Raw genomic sequence first — 4936 nt, forward strand, 5'->3', positions numbered from 1 at the left:
GATCAATCACTGGTTCAATATTGCCACTTTGAGGATGGGTTGGAGACGATGGCCGGGAGCTAGAAACAGGGAAGATGGAAGGCTGAGAATCATGTGCCAGGGGTGGTGGTGAGCCGTTTATGTCCTTCCTATGTACCACATCTTTGCAGTGTATGTGGACATCAGCTTTTGCACAGGTGGAATAGGAGGCGGGCGTGGAGGGCCCAACAGAAAGCCGTACTCGTTTTTCAAGGGCGGCGAGGACTACAGGAGCTAGTATAGAATTATCAGATGGAGATGAAGGGAGATCCTCAGTGGGAAGTTCCGGATCAGGAGAAACAGTGTCCATACGCATGCTCAAGAAACTTTTGCGAGAAGATTTGGTCACGGGCGTGCTAGGCAAAGATTCTATGCCTGCAAATGAAAGCTCATTGGAAAATTTTGCAGGAACTTGGGTATGCGCATATGAAAATGGGGCCTCATGTTTAATTAGATCTTGATCAGTAATGGAACTCCAGTGTGCCGCGAGACCAGTAGTTTCACTCGGGCCTGGAGTAGCACTATTTGCGGTTTCCTTTACAGTTTGCATTTTTTTCATATTTTTTCGATTTTTTTTTAAATTGAAATTTTTGGCTGGAGGCGAATTTAGAGATCGACCGCTACGCAGGCATAAAACCATTAGAGCCTTTTGTGCTCCGTTCTAAGGAAGAACTCATTTCCAACCCCCCAAGAGGAGGGAATATTGATTCCTCCGAAATGGGACCTTACAAATCCGGAACACACAACACACCACCTCACCGCCTAACAGCCCAACAGCACTTAGAAGGCACTTCGGATGCGCGCGCGCGATGCGCGCGCACCGGAGTAGTTATAGGAAGTGACGCAGGGTGAAGGGCGGGCTGGGAGGCGGTGAGTGGGTGGAGACTGTAGGTGCTGCAAAAGAGAAAAAGAAAGGGTCCAAGTAAGTATAAAGGGGACGTGCTCTATACAGCACGGTGAGCCGCGGTGGAGCCGCGGCACCAAAATAACAGTCCAAAGTCCCAAGTCCAAATGAGGGAATTACTTGCTAGTGAATCCAAACTGGAGGAAGCAGTGTTGCGGCAACAGTGTTCTTTCACTCGCGGACGGCGAGTTTTGCAGGGGACAGCTAGGGAGGCTTCCAGCCAACAGCCCAACACAGCCCAACAGCACTTAGAAGGCACTTCGGATGCGCGCGCGCGATGCGCGCGCACCGGAGTAGTTATAGGAAGTGACGCAGGGTGAAGGGCGGGCTGGGAGGCGGCGAGTGGGTGGAGACTGTAGGTGCTGCAAAAGAGAAAAAGAAAGGGTCCAAGTAAGTATAAAGGGGACATGCTCTATGCAGCACGGTGAGCTGCGGTGGAGCCGCGGCACCAAAATAACAGTCCAAAGTCCCAAGTCCAAATGAGGGAATTACTTGCTAGTGAATCCAAACTGGAGGAAGCAGTGTTGCGGCAACAGTGTTCTTCCACTCGCGGACGGCGAGTTTTGCAGGGGACAGCTAGGGAGGCTTCCAGCCAACAGTCCAACACAGCCCAACAGCACTTAGAAGGCACTTCGGATGCGCACGCGCGATGCGCGCGCACCGGAGTAGTTATAGGAAGTGACGCAGGGTGAAGGGCGGGCTGGGAGGCGGCGAGTGGGTGGAGACTGTAGGTGTTGCTAGTGAATCCAAACTGGAGGAAGCAGTGTTGCGGCAACAGTGTTCTTCCACTCGCGGACGGCGAGTTTTGCAGGGGACAGGTAGGGAGGCTTCCAGCCAACAGCCCAACACAGCCCAACAGCACTTAGAAGGCACTTCGGATGGCTTTTTGCCATCACAGTTTGCACAGCGTTCCCCTCAGCCAGGCGTAAATACCAGCTTCACAACTCCCTCCGTGGGTTCACACTTTCCACAGTTCACAATTTCAACATCTTCCCTTCCCCTAGCTTTCTCTTGGCATCCCTCCGTCGGGATCACATTTGTCACTGTTCATATCTCAACTTAGGTTCTTCCCTTTTCCTGGGTCTCAGCCCCCAGTCAGGCTTTCTCGTAAGCCCCCAATCAGGCTTTCTCGTAAGCCTCCAGTCAGGCTCCGCACAGTTGGTTCACACAATGTATGCGCAGGTGTCCATCAGTCAGGTTCACGTCTGCCTCTACAACGTGTCAAAAACTTCTACAACATGTCAAGGACTTTCGATTGTACAAGGGGTTTGGCCTGAACCTTGTATGACCACCTTGACACCTCACACAGGCCTCCCCTAAGGCTTCTTGGTATTGTTGTTTCTCCTGGTTCGGGTGAGGGTGGCCACCAGTCATAGAGCCTCAAATTAGTGCCCACGGCGCCAGACCACTCTATCCCTGGTGCCTGGTTCATTCACAAAGTTCCCCCTGCCGGGCACGGACCCCTCTCACAAAGTTCATAAAGGAGACCTCCCTCTGTCGGGCTTGAGTCTCCCCTCACACCTCACAGTTTTCAAAAAGGGTTTTGGGACTTCCATTCCCAGAATGCACTGTCAGGATTTTGCTCCCAATTCTCAGATCACCAAAACAGCATTTGGCATTGGGAGCTGCAGGAGCTAAAAGGGGATATTGTTCTGAGGTCAGGGTCTCCTCTGCTGACCCTCGGAGATCTGGGTTTGCCAGACTAGCCCAGGGGAGGAGTCTTGCTGTGGGTACTGCAAGGCAACCCCGGCTGCCCCCGGACTTTCCTTCTGGATGTACAGCTCCCTCTGCACAGTGCAGTCTCCTCTGGACTCACAGGGCCAGTGTCAGGTTGGTTTTCTCCTCCTGCAGGTCTCCCAGAGTCTCTACAGCTCTTCTGGTCTTTCTCCGGCTTCCTGCACCTTCCAGCATCCCCAACTCACTCAAAGTGTGCTTTCTTGTCCCGCCTTTCATACTTCCTGGGAGTCGTGATTGGATCCAGTGTGAATGGTTCGAAGGGAAAGACTGACCCAGCCTGTCCTCGTTAGCGGGACAACATGGTGGTCGTCCATAGGAGTTAATGGCTCAGGGATTCCTAGGGGTAATCCTTATTGTCCCAATCTCTCTCTTCCTCGTCCCAGTGGTATTAGGAAAACCAGTGTGGATGGATTATGGGACTTGTAGCTTTCCAAAGAATACTGAAAGACCCATGTGGGTTTTCGTCAGGGTGAAGGTGGTGCCTGTAGTGTTGGGTACAAAGGATTTGTGCTAAGGCACATCGTGGCATATGTACTTTCCTTCTCCCGGTTCTCCTACGTTTCGCTTCTGGTTTGGTATCTGTTGGAATTGGAGGGGGTTAATGGTATGGGTTCTGAAATGGTATATGGTAACAGAGGGATTGTCAGGTAGTGAGGTGTTAATCCACTGTCACTCACGGTGAGTTGTGCGTGAGAAAGTGTCAGTGTCTGAAAGGGGGGGATTGAGTTTCTAGATATCCTACTGGGTAGGATGGGAAAAAGGTGTCATACGGTAGGGTGTACCGTGCATCGCCGTGGAGTGCTCCGTCCTAATTCCTGAGGGCCCCCTCACTCAGGTGATCCTCCCGCACTCGTCCACTCCCAAGGTCTGGATCCAAGGGCAATGGTTGTGCCCTGGCCACCTGAGAAAGGGATTCCCAGGATTCAGACAGTGAGACACCCTCAGGTTTCTCACAACTACATTCGCTGTAGTGGAATGCAAATATCTAGCAACACACCAGCTGCACCATCTGTGCCTAGCTGATCTGTAGGACTTAGCTGTCTAGGGAGGCCAGGATTCGCAGATGAAGCACTCAGCTTCTCCTGATAGGCCCTGCTTTCGCTAGGCACCCATGAAATCACTCAGGCCACTAGTCACAGGGTCCCAAACCTGACCTTCTGGTGCTGAAGCCCTGGCAGGTCCGACAGTATGTCTGGAAGATCTGGCAGATGAATCAGGGTGTCGCAGCAGAGCTCCAATAGGTCCAGGAACCACACCTGACTCTTCCAGACTGGAGCCACCAGCACTAACCTTGCCTGCTGCTGTCTTGCATATGCCAGTGTACTTGCGATCATGGCGAAGGGGGGGAAGGTATAGTTCCTCTTCTGACCCCATTGCTGCATTAAAACTGTCCATGGCTGCTGCCTCTGGATCTAGTCTCAAGCAGAAGAACCAGTCCAGCTGGCAGTTTTGTCTGGACACAAACAGTTCAGTCTGACAAGGGTCTGTTCTCTGCATGAGAGCTAGGAAAACGGAGCTATTCAGTTTCCAGTCGCTGGAGTCCTTGAGGTGTCGGGAATTCTAGTCCGCCACTTGATTAGAAACTCCCGGGAGGTAATCGGCTGTGACACTGAGGCCCCTCTCCAAGCAGAAGTACCAGAACTCCTTGGCCAGCTCTGCTAACCACCTGGATTTCGTCCCCACTAAGTGGTTGTTGTATCAGAATGCCGAAATGTTGTCAATTTTTAGCTGAATGCAACACTGCACGTTGTCCTGTGACAGGCACCTGATTGCAAAGAAGCCTGCTTGCAGCTTCAGGCAATTGATGTAAAGCCTGGACTCCTCCAAGTACCACTGTCTCCTGGTCGACAGCTCCCCGCAGCGTGCATCTTAGCCTCTGTGGCTGACATCTGACTATGACCAGGTCCGGGAGGAGCCGAAAATGGTCCTCCCGTTCCATGCATTGATGTGTCAGAGTCACCAGTTGAGCTCCGTCCTGGCCTCCTCTGACATGGGCACCCGTCGATTGTATGTCCATCCCCGTCTGAGGAACTGGATCTTGAGCCATTGCAAGGCATGATAATGAAGGTGTCCTGGGAAGATCGCTTGGATAGATGAGGCGTGCCACACCACTAGCCTTGCTAGTTCCCTGAGAGAAATCTGATCTCTGGCTAGGACCCTTCTTATTTCCTTCTTTATGTCATTGACCTTCTTCAAAGGTATGCTCAGCGTCCCCATCTGGGAGTCTCTGATAAACCCCAGGAACTCCATTCTCTTCTGGGGGTTGATGTCGGACTT

The sequence above is a fragment of the Ambystoma mexicanum genome, chromosome 8 (genome assembly GCF_040938575.1).
Source record: "Ambystoma mexicanum isolate Mex_15411 chromosome 8, UKY_AmexF1_1, whole genome shotgun sequence".
Taxonomy (NCBI): domain Eukaryota; kingdom Metazoa; phylum Chordata; class Amphibia; order Caudata; family Ambystomatidae; genus Ambystoma; species Ambystoma mexicanum.